The sequence below is a fragment of the Ascaphus truei genome, chromosome 4 (assembly GCF_040206685.1).
Source record: "Ascaphus truei isolate aAscTru1 chromosome 4, aAscTru1.hap1, whole genome shotgun sequence".
NCBI lineage: Eukaryota > Metazoa > Chordata > Amphibia > Anura > Ascaphidae > Ascaphus > Ascaphus truei.
The window spans coordinates 368,079,149-368,092,131 of NC_134486.1; positions in this window are offsets into that span (position 1 = coordinate 368,079,149).

Below are 12,983 nucleotides of genomic sequence, written 5' to 3' on the forward strand. Positions count from 1 at the left end.
CCAGCTACGGTGTCCTCGAGCAGACACACAACTTCTGGTCCAGGTCACTGCACACACAACACGTTTCGGATAATTAAATCCTTCGTCAGGCAGCCAGCTAATCTAGTGCTCCACAATCAAAGTATAATAACAAAGTCTCTTGTCTAAAATTGCAGCAGCAAACAGACTTTTAAAATTGCAGAGTGTTATTTATGGCTTATCTGTTTGTAGGGGATAACTATCCCAGGGTCTTTGGGTCGCTCCTTCAATCCTTCAGGAACGCCGGTTCCGGGGAGCAGGCTGTGTCCAGCTCGTAGCTATATATATATATATATATATATATATATATATATATATATATATATAACAAACAAGAATGTAACGCCAAAAATTAGTGATAATGTGCTATAGTGTGAACTAAATATAAACAAGTGTGATACTCACAAAATTGTGCTAATGTAACTGGTGATCACAAAAATGCCTAGCTAAAAAACCAATGAAGAAAATAATATTAAAATGCAATGAAGAAAATAATATAAAAATGCAATAATATTACATATACAATAAAAAGTATAAACCAGTCCCAATAAAAAGTCCAAAGGATATATAGAATAAAGTCCAGAGGCAGGGGAACTTCAGGCACTCTCAAACGGATGAACCACATCCAGTGGAAGCTGTAGAAAAGAAAAGAGGAGAGAGCGTACGCCCTATAGCGTAAAATTGTAACAATTTATTGGGGGGGGGGGTTGGTTGAGGGAGAGGGATAAGAATCGCACTCACAAGAATTCAAATAAAAATGCACGATTGTGAATTAATATCACAACCAAGCTGGAGATCAACGCTATCCAAGGAAAATGTCCACCGGAAACGTTGTCTTACCTCAGATTTAGACTTAAATATTGTTACCTCCACTCATTTTAAACCAGTATCGGTTAATAATTATGTGCATGCATCAAGCAATCACCATACACAATGGCTCAACAATATTCCTTTAGGGCAGTTCCATCGCCTTAAAAGGAATTGTAGTAGAAAGTGTGAGTTTTTGCATCAATCTAATGTATTAAGTGATAAGTTTTTTTCCAAAGGATATGATGCTAAACTCATCACTGACTAATTTAACAAAGTTCAAGCTTTAGACAATTCACAACTATTGAAAAATACCAAAATCAAAACAAAAACCAAATCCTATTTGAATTACACTACACCTATACCTGTGGTTGATGATAATCCTTCGTCTGTAAGATTTATAACAACTTATAATCAATCTTATAGGTCTATTCGGAATATTCTGAATGACCACTGGAAAATTCTAAAATGTGACCCTCATTTGGGGTCTATTCTTCCAGACAGGATTCCCATTACCTATAGAAAGGCCAGGAACATCAAAAGTATTGTTGCTCCAAGTAAACTCAGGTCAACTGGTGCATCCACCACTGCCGCCTCTGTGGCCCCTAGTGGGAATCACAGATGCGGCAGGGGTCAATGTATCACTTGTAAACATCTCAGTACTAAATCCAGTTTTGTCTCTTATCCTAGAGGTACCACGCATCAAATTAGGGGCCATATAAATTGTTTAAGAACTTTTGTAGTATATGTGCTACAATGTGGCTGTGACCTACAATACGTGGATCGCACGACGCGCCCTTTAAGCACTCGCTTCCTGGAGCATAGGAGAAACATAGTAAATGGCATTAATTCCCATAGTGTATCCAGACATTTAAAACTGGTGCACAATGGGGATCCCAAAACCCTTACCATTATGGGTCTTGAATACATTTCTCCTCTTGCTCTGGGAGGCAACCGCTTTAAGATTCTTTGTCGTCGGGAGACATTCTGGATTCACCAGTTAGGCACATTGTCTCCTGGTGGACTTAATGAGTGTCTGGACAAAAGTACCTTGGTGTAGTTCCTTCTTCCAACAATCTCCCTGTTACTAGCACCTATCTAGATTATGTTCCTTTTTGTGTGTTTTTCTTCTCCTGCCTTCCATTGAGATCATATATTCATAATAGATCATCTTTTTTTATTAGTGTTATGTGTCCATTACACCAAACATACCTATATATAATCATTCTTAATTATATTGGTTATACCATTGGGATATACCTATATCTATATAGGTTTCTGAGTCTTTCTAATAATTATTATTATTATTATAGATCATTATTGTTCTAAAAGATTCATTCATAGATTTGATATAATTCAACATTTATATACCTTTTGATGATATACTAATTCTTATTGATTTAGAACACTATTTGTATGGTCTTGATACTATTTATAATTCTTTTTATAAGTTTTTATAAGTTTTTATAGTTTTTAATAGGTATCATTGTTGTAGAACCTGATAAGTTCGTTTATATTACAGCCTCTTGTTTTCTGTTATCATTCATAATATTTCCATGTTTGTTTGATGTTTGTTAATATGTAACCCTAGTAGCTCCAGAGTTAATTCACTGTCATCACTAATGAGGAATTAATTATATGATTGGACCTATGAGGACTTAATTACGAGGGTTGCTAAGCAACAACAGGGTTTATATATCCCTCCATTTGAACTCTGAATCCATCCCCCTTTGAGAAAGTCGCAGTTGCGACGAAACGCGTTGGGGACGTCACTACGTTATTACGTCACGACAATACGTCAACACGGAAGTGCGCGATCTGGTCGGGTCGCGCTGGATGTTTGTGAAGACCTTCTGTTTCTCTGCATTGAGTGAAACGCCAAGCCGAGCAGCAGGAAACCCACGGAAAAGATACACCAGATGGTATATGCTTCTGATGAACAACAAACACAGAGTATCATCTTTCCGGTGGACATTTTCCTTGGATAGCGGTGATTCTCCAGCTTGGTGGTGATATTAATTCACAATCGTGCATTTTTATTTGAATTCTTGTGAGTGCGATTCTTATCCCTCTCCCAACCCCCCCCCCCCAATAAATTGTTACAATTTTACGCTATGGGGCGTGCGCTCTCTCCTCTTTTCTCATTATATATATATATATATATATATATATATATATATATATATGGAAAAAAAGAGGAGAGAGTGCACGCCCATAGCGTAAAATTGTATATTTAATGAGGGGAAGGGGAGGAGGGGGTAAAAAATGCACTTACAAAAGTACAATAAAATCAAGCATTGTGTGATTATAATCACCACCATCCGGTTAATACTGCATCATTTTGGGGCAATCCCAGTCTCCAAATGTAAAGGATTGACGTCCCAGCAGGAATCCAGGGCTGGTAATGCTGTATAAGAGTCCAAGAAAGTGGCTCCGTATTGTTTAAGCCTCTGTAGCACTCGCGCATGGATCAGTCTGCTCCAGCGCTCGGTAATGACGTAAGTGTCAATGCGAAACCCAGTGATTTAGAGTGGCGCTTTAACACAGTGCAAGTGATCTAAAAAATATAAATACAAGTGGTGAAACTGAAAAAACTCTCAACCTTCCAAGGAATATACACTGATTCCCTCGCAAAACGTATGGATCCAGGGGGGGGGGGGAAGGGAGCAGGATCGTCAGGAACACCCAGAAAAAAACATATACATACAGATCATGGTGTGGTATGAAAATAAATATGAGTCAGAACTCTGGAAATACTTGGCTCTTATGAATAACCTACTTACAAGAAGTAGGGGGTAAGATGGTCCGTGGTTCACAGCAACTTCAGCAGCCAACGCATGGATGTCTAAAAAAACTTTATTGATCGCTAGCAGCAAACATCAGGCAACCACTCTAACATGTTTCGTCCAGGCTCCAGGAAAAAGTCCATAGCCTGGACGAAACATGTTAGAGTGGTTGCCTGATGTTTGCTGCTAGCGATCAATAAAGTTTTTTTAGACATCCATGCGTTGGCTGCTGAAGTTGCTGTGAACCACGGACCATCTTACCCCCTTCTTCCTGTGTCATCATTTCCGGCGGAGCACGCTGACGCCAGCTACACCAGAGGAGGAAGCCGCTGCAGAATTCCCTGCACCAACAGGGACGGCTTATTCGTGAGTACTCCTAACCTCCACGCGGTATTTCAGGGAGATTATTGAGGCGGTTAGTGCCGGGCTGTGATTTACTTGGGGGCGCCCCTTAGGGAGGTGTCCCCCTGTACCTCTATCCGGCTTACTATTACCCAACTCCCTGTTTTCAATACCGGAGGCTTATTGTTTCATGAATCATTGCTGGGTCTCTCTTCAATCAAGTTGCCATAAAGTGTGTGCACTACCTGTTAGCAGCCTCGGTATACTGGGTAATTCCATATTCTCTACTTACAAGAAGTAGGATTTAAACCAGCGTTTGTATAGGTAAAGATGAGTATATTGGCTCTTCTACTTGAGATCGCAGACTGCAGCAGACTAGTAGATTGAATGGTATGCCTGCTGGGACTTTCACTTTCACAGTACAGCAGCCGCATTCGTTCAGAGAAGAGAGGAAAACATAGTGTTTTACCAGGTAACACCAAATTTTATCGTAGTAGCATAAAAGATATGTACTCACAATATATCATGTGAACACAGTCACATAAAGGTATCTTTAGGGCAACAGCGGCTCGGCAGATGGAAAAAAACAAAAGCGTCCTCCACTCCACTCAAACTTCCCTCCTCGAGGGTGCCCCCTCGTCCGGTGCCGATGGATGGCGTCTGTCGTCACTTCCTGGCCTGGTGGTGACGACTTCCGGTACGGGCGGGAAGATCGGAAGGTTGGAGGGCTCGCCTGACCGCAGCTGCGCCTCTGGGGTAGGAGCAGGTTGACAGACTGCTTCCTTCCTTGACTCGGCTCAACGCGTTTCACTGCATCCGCAGCTTCCTCAGGAGCAATGATTGTGTCCCATAATGGGTGTTACTTAAATAGCATCTTCAATTAAGACACTAATTGGAAAAACACTTAATTACATTACACACAGATTCTCCCACATGGGTACATAATACTGTGGTCAAAAAAATATATACGGCGCATTAAATACATATATTAGTTTTATTCACTCTCATATGAGAGGTTCTAAAAGATAAAATATAAATTAAAACATATTAGAAAGCTAAAAATCATCATTAAAACTCGGATAGTTAGTAATTATTAGAGAAGGTCCATACATAGAGGGAGAGAGAGAGAACATAGATTAGTAAAGTAAATGCAGAATAGTATATATAAAATCTGATAACAGCATATTTATATATAAAATTAATAAAATTTCAATTAAATTAAATTATTTACATATATCAAGATAATTAAAGTGCAATAATTAGAGGAAAGGTGCAATCTCAAAATCCACATTAAGACCATTAGGTGTCAGTGTATTAAGTTTATGTACCCAGTACATCTCTCTTCTACTTAAGTCTAGATTTCTATCCCTTCCTCTCCAATGTTGTACTACATGCTCGATTGCAGTAAATTTCAATCCTGCTGTATTGGAGTTGTGAAATATAGAAAAGTGCTTAGAGACATTGTGGGACTGGATACTTCTTCTGATATTGCTCAGGTGTTCTAAGATGCGTGTCTTAATTGCTCTTGTGGTTTTACCCACGTATTGTAGCCCACATGGGCATTCAAGGAGGTAGATTATGTAATTTGAAGTACAATTCATATATTGTTTTATTTTATATTCCTCATTTCTATTGTTACTCATAAATTTCTTTTTGTCTTGGTTTTTGTGTCCGCAGGCTTTGCATGAACTGCAACCATAGAAACCCTCCAATTTTTGGAGCCATCCATCTTTCTTTGTTTCCAGTTTTTTTAAAGCACTTGGAGCTAACATCCCCTTCAGGTTTTTTGCTTTTTTTTTTTTTTTTTTTTTTTTATAACTTGAGTTTTATTGGAAAAGGCATACAAAATGTACAGTACAGAATATGGGTTTAAAATGGCAACTTGTGTACATTGGATGTACATAAAACAATGTAGATCATTCAGGCTTATTGGTGTAGATGGTGTAATCATGTGGTTTTTCGGTCCCTACTCGGCCACATGATGTATGAATAAATCATATAGTAAGAGCAATAATAAAAATAATAACCAGGATTAAATTACAATGGAAATATGTATATACATATATAAAATAAAATACGTAAATAATAAAAAAAAAAAAAAAAAAAAAAAAAAAAAACTCGGGGGGGGGGGGGGGAGAGAGGGTGTGGGAAGGGGGGAAGTTGTGGGGGGGAAGGGACGGAGATCTAGTCCTCGGGTTGATCTTGAGGTCATATTGGGAGTCTAGTCCCTCTTCGTTAGTTGCGTGTTCGTTTGTCTATGTTGACTCCCCCAGAGGAGAACGCATCTGGTAATATTAATGCCAAATTGTGGTACTCTCAATCCCCGGGATATCTGTCTGTGCCAGCCAAGGCGTCCAGACTTTTAGAAAATTGTCGCCAGTGTCGTTAACTAAACTGGTTAACTTATCCATCTGGCAGATGAACCAAATGCGATTTCGAATCTTTGGGATGTTTGGTATATCAGGGCGTTTCCACAGTGCTGCGATCTCGCATCTCGTTGCGAGTGCAAAATGTGCTATTAGCTTGGAATTTGCTTTTGATAGGCCCGGCAGCGGTCTGTTTAGCAAGAACAGCCACGGGTCAGGGGGAATTGTGAGGTCAAAAACCCTCTGGATCCAATTTCTGATTTCGTCCCAAATCGGGAGTATTTTTGGGCAAGACCACAGCATGTGTAACAAATCTGCTGATCCGCCACACTGCTTGGGGCATAGTGGGGAGGATCCCTGTATGTATTTAGATAAATTCAGTGGGGTGAGGTACCACCTCATGAGGACCTTATATGCGTTCTCCTTTAGGGTGGTACATATGGAGCTTTTGGCGGAGGCCAAGTAGATAGCGCTCCATTCCTCCTCCTCTAGGGTTTCCCCTAGGTCTGTTTCCCACTTTGTCCTATATGTGGGGATTTGTTTTTCAGGGTCAGCAGAACCGATTACCTCCCCGTATATTGTCGATATAAGTCCTTTTGTGTAAGAGTTAGCCCGACAGAGCTTTTCGAATTTTGTCAAAGGGGGGTATGGGGCGTATTTGTTGTAAAATGCTCTGGCCTGGAGGTATTTAAAGAATTCAGAGTGAGGTATTTCTTTTTCTAATCTTAATTGATCAAAGGTCTTGATTTTCTGGTTGTCTCCTTCCAGGTCTTTTATTCGTGAATAGCCTTTTTGTTTCCAAATCGGGATACTAGACCCCACCATGCCGGGTGCGAACGCTGGGTTATTCCAAATGGGGGACATCATCGAATGTTTTGATGTCAGGGAATTCTTAAATTTAGTCGTCTCCCAAATCGATAAAGAGTTGGTCATTGAGGTGAGCGGCATCTCTCTGCGATTAAACGCTGTTTTCGGTAACCAAATCAGGCCACTAAGCTCCTTTGGGGAGCAAGCGGCGTTTTCTAAATCTACCCATCGTTTCAATTGGGGCTTAGAGTGCCATTGAACAATTTGGCTTAATTGGGCCGCTTTATAGTATGTTAATAGACAGGGTACCGCCAAACCGCCAGCCGCAACAGGTCTTTTCATATTGGAGCGATTGACTCTCGATTTTTTCCTACCCCAGATAAATTTATAGATTTCTGTTTGGAGCGAGAGTATATCTGTTGTTTTAAGTGGCACAGGGAGTGTCTGAAAGAGGTATAGGATACGTGGCAGTAGGTTCATCTTGACACTATGTATCCTACCGATCCATGATATCCTCTTGGAGGACCATCTATTTAGATCTTTTTTAAGAGTCCGAATTAGTTGGGGATAATTTGCGCTATAGATGAGGTTGGCCTCTCTGGTGATGTGGATTCCTAAGTACTTTATGTGTTTCTGTTGCCAGTTGAACTGGAAGTTTAACCTCAACAGCTTTTCTGTGTGACTAGGGAGGTTAATATTGAGTGCTTCCGATTTGGATTGGTTAATTTTAAAGCCAGATATCTTTGAAAATCTGCTCAAGAGGTCAAATAGGTTGGGTAATGTGGTAAGGGGTTTTGTTATGATTAATAGGATATCGTCTGCATACAGGGCCGCTTTGTGTGATTGCGAGTAAGCGTTTAACCCTGCGATATCCGGGTTAGCTCGTATTCTAGCAGCTAGCGGTTCGATACAGAGGGCGAATAGAAGGGGAGATAACGGGCATCCTTGACGAGTGCCACTTTTGATTTGAAATGAAGGTGAAGGGAAGCCCTGATGTATCACCCTAGCTGTCGGGTTTGAGTATAACGACATAATCGCCCTACTCATCTGATCCCCGAAGCCAAATGCTGCGAGCGTTTTTTGTAAGTATGGCCAGTCTATCCTATCGAATGCTTTTTCAGCGTCCAGACTTAACAACATGCTTTGGGTGTTATTTTTGTTAGCCAATTCTATCAGATCAATAATACGTCGGGTGTTGTCCGCTGCTTGTCTCCCTGCGATAAACCCGACCTGATCTGGGTGTATAAGTCTGGGTAGGATAAGACACAATCTATTGGCCAGTAATTTAGCATACAACTTAATATCTGTGTTAATTAGGGAGATCGGCCTGTAACTTTTGCAGTCCAGCGGGTCTTTGCCAGGTTTATGTATTAGTGATATGGACGCTCGCAGCATATCCTCGGGGATGGGAGCTCCTGCTAAGATTGCATTAAACATGTGGAGCAACCTTGGGGCCAAATATTTCACATATTTCTTGTAGTAGAGCCCTGAGAAGCCATCTGGTCCAGGTGCCTTTGAAGGCTTAAGTTCTTTAATAGCCTGGGATACCTCTTCCAATGTGAAGTCAGCTCCCAGGGCCTGTCGGTCGCACTCTGTCAATCTACCCAGGTTCGAGTTAGCTAAGAAATCTCTTAAGGCTGTGCTCGTATATTGATTATGTGCCACTTTTTTCCCATCATATAGGGATCTATAGAATTCTCCAAATTCTTCTACTATTTTCTGTGGGTTGGCCGTAATAATATCAGATTTTAAGCGTATAGCTTGGATGTTAAACTTAGATTGCCTGTTTTGTAGTGCTCGAGCTAGCATCGTATCCGGTCGATTGGCTTTTTCATAAAACTTCCTCTTGGACCAACTCAATGAATTATCGGCTTTGGAGGTTAATAGCATATTCAATTCTATCTTGGTGTCTTTGATTGCCTGCAGTAATTGTATATCAGGGTTATGTTTGTGTTTGGATGTTAGGGTGTGTAGTTTGGATTGTAGAGCAGTGATCTTGGCCTCTCTTTCCCTTTTCCGTTTGGCTGTGATGCTAATAATGACGCCACGTAGTGTAGCTTTGTGAGCCTCCCACAGTACCGCGTGAGATTCAACAGAGCCCGTGTTGATACGGAAGAACTGCTCTATTTCGTTCCCGATCATCCCGCAGGTTTCGGGTATCTTAAGGATTGCCTCGTTTAGTTTCCAGTTCGCCCCCGGCCGGCTGAGCCGGATATCTTTGCACCTTAGCTCGATTGGTGCATGGTCCGACCATGAAATATCATGGATCGCCGTATGGGAGACCATCGGAACCATTCGACATGAAATAAGGAAGTAATCGATTCTGCTGTATGTGTGGTGTGGGTGGGAGAAGAACGTGTAATCCCTGTCCAATGGGTGCATCTCCCGCCATATATCTGCCAAGTGGTTGTTTTTGCAACCCTGGAGCAGGGATGCCCTTGTTTTCTTATTATCTGACCCCCCTCCTCCTGATCTATCTAGGCCCGGATGCAATGTCGTGTTGAAGTCTCCCGCCAGTATAACGCATCCCTTTGCTATCGACTGCAGGGTTTGGAAGAATTTACTGAAGAACGTTGCATCTTGTATGCATGGGGCATAGATGGTGGCCACTGTAATCCATTGTTCGTATATTGTTCCTACTAGTATGAGGAATCTACCGTCTCTATCTTTTTTAACTGACTGGGCCACAAATGGTGTGTTATTGTTGAAAAGGATGGCTACTCCTCGTTTCTTCACTGGGGCTGAGGATGTATAGAAATGGGAAAAACCCTTATCTAGGAATTTGGGTGTGTTTGTGCTGCTAAAGTGCGTTTCTTGTAATAACAATATGTCTGCCTTTTTCCTCTTATAGTCAGAAAAGGCTATCCGTCTTTTAATCTGGCTATTAAAGCCTTTAACATTGTGCGAGAGTAGTGTCAATGCCATATTGTATATCTTGACCAATGTTTCGCTATGATATATATGTACTCACCCATCCTGGTGTGTCTAGGGGTTTGCAGATGTGCGTCTGAGTCCGTGTTGCTTCTAAAGGAATTCTTACCTCGTCCGGGGGTGTTCTCTCATCTCCTGGGGGGTGGGAGGGGATGGGAAGGAGGGGGAGGGGAGGGTAGGTTTACTGAACAAGGAGAGTTACATGGGGAGCAAAATAAAAAAAACAAATTAACACAGAGAAAAATAAGAATACAATGTAAGAAATTAAATAGAGCAAGAGCTCGCCTCGGGAGCCCCCGAGTTCGGCTCTTGTGCCCAGAGGGTAGGTCAGTTAATTCCCTAGGAACATGGGGTCCAATCCCCTTAGTAGGGACTGACCTCCCTGGGACTTGAGTACAGCTCCAGAATGTTGGGAGCTGCACCATAGTACGCATGCCCGGCGCAAGTGGGAGCCCCCACCGGCCCGGCGTAGAATACAACTCTAGTTCAATCCGCATGTATAACATGTTTTTGTAGCATATGCCGCTAAAGGTAACTTCTATTAACACACTAATTTCCCCTGCACCTTAGTGTTATAACCTCAACATAGACTTAAACACTAACACTCCTAAATATAATGATAGCAGTGGTGTTAACAATATTAACTTATAATAAAACTGAACGTATCCACTCGCCTCTGTGAGCCCATCTTGTCCTAACGTGTATTGCTTCTATCCAGCCCATTATGTCTTATCTGTATCCTGCTTTCTCCGTTCTCCCTCCCCCCATCCCCCACCTCTCATCCTCCTCTTTCTCGTCTCTACCTCTCCTCTTTCTTACTCTACGTCCCCCACTCTCTTCGTTCTACTCTCTTCACCTTACCTTAGTCTCCCCCTCTATCCCTTACCCCCTCTATCTCTTACCTCGCCCCTCTCACCTTGTTCTCACCCTCTCATTCCCCCTCTTTCTCTCTCCTCAATCCCCCCTTTCTCCCCCTTTGGTATCTCTCTCCTTTTTCTTACTTCTTGATCTCCTACTGCTCCTACTTTTCTCTCTCCTTCCTTTCATGTCCTCATCTTAGCTTCCCCTCGTTCCTCTCCCCCCTTACTCCTCTCTCTCCCCCTCTTATTCCCCTCCCCTTACTTCCCTCTCCCCCCTCCCCTTACTTCCCTCTCCCCCCTCCCCTTACTTCCCTCTCCCCCCTCCCCTTACTTCCCTCTCCCCCCTCCCCTTACTTCCTTCTCCCCCCTCCCCTTACTTCCCTCTCCTCCTTCTCCTTACTTCCCTCTCCTCCCCCCCCTCTTATTCTCCTTTCTCCCCCCTCCCCTTACTTCCCTTTTCCCCCTCCCCTTACTTCCCTTTCCCCCCTCCCCTTACTTCTCTCTCCCTCCCCCCTCCCTCCTCCCGTCATGTCCCAAGATCCAAACAGACTTTAATAGAATCTTTAAGTCATTGGTGGCATATTGTGGAATGTACTGTACGTGGGACTCTTCTATACAAAGGGGGGGGACTCTTCCTCTCCCTTGCCTATGCGAGATCAACTGCAGCATAGGGGAACTCCTGTGCGGTTATCTTTCGTCCAGGGCAGGCACCGCCCTGGACGGCTATGGAGGGGGCCTGATTGCTGACTGCTGACTGCTTCCTGATCTGTGTTTCATCGTGTTCTCGCGATGGTGTGACGTCATCGGGTATTGCCTCTCCGCAGAGGCGCGAACTCCGGCAGAGTTCCCGCCACACTCAGGGGGGAAGGAGCTGAAGAAGATGGACGCTCCGCCAAAGCTGCAGACGGACCAGCTCCGGGAATCTTCGCTGTCACAGCCGCAATAGGTAAGTCTTTGGCCTGAGGGAGAGCAGAGAAGCGTGGAAATGTCTATGGACTTCAGCTTAGTGGATATTTTTCGTAGAAGGCAGGGTGTTTCATGCAGAATCCCTGCTAGAACCTGACGCCACTGGGGAAGTTTCTGTAGCTCCCGCACGGTCACCAATGGGCACGGGGACGGGCGTGGGGCGTGGAGCCTTTTGTGGGGGACTTGAGGGCTTCTCTTTGGCCCCCACTTTAGTCAGGAACCCTGCACCTTCCTCCGGTGACCTCAGTGTGTGGGCCACGCCATTCCGGATCACCATGATGGCACAGGGGAATAGCCACCTATAGCGGATGCTGTGATCCCGCAGTGTTTTTGTAATGTGGGCGAAGGACCGTCTCCGTAAAAGGGTGGCAGGGGCCAGGTCCTGATATATCTGGAAGGTGATATTATCATATTCCAGCGTTTTAGAGTCTCTGGCTATCCTGCATATTTCTTCTTTTAATCGGTAATGGTGTAGGCGGATCACAATGTCCCTGGGGGGGTCTCCTTTCTGCGGTCTCCCCCTGAGAGCCCTATGGCATCTGTCTATTGCCAGCTCTCTGTCAGATTTTTCAGGGAATAAGTGCACCAGCCATTTTATTACGAATTCTTCTGGGTCCGTGACCTCCTCTGGGACCCCCCTCACACGAATGTTACTCCGTCTATCGCGGTTTTCAGTGTCTTCAGCCTTCTCTTCTAAGGCTCTGACCTTCTCCCTTAGGTTAGTTACTTCATTTTGAGTGAGGGTTAGGGCAGCTGATATATCTTCAGACTTATTTTCAATGGAGGCAGTGCGTTCCCCCAATGAGTCTAAATCCTTCCTCATTGCCCATAGTTCGGAACGGAAGAACTGCTGCATCTGAGAGCAGAAAGCTTTGAGATCCTTCCGTCGGACTATCTCCTCATCCCCTGCCTCATCAGTGAAGGGGTCCGTGTCTGACTCCATGCTGGTAGGCCGCCTTGGGCTCGTGGGTTTATCTGGTGGGGGGTCTGTCTTCTTTCGGAAGTAAGTGGACACAGGTTGGCTTTTATTGCGGGATGCACGGCCTGACGCCATCTCTGAGTGTTCAGGGGGAGAATGCTGTGTTTGAAAGTAGCGGGGT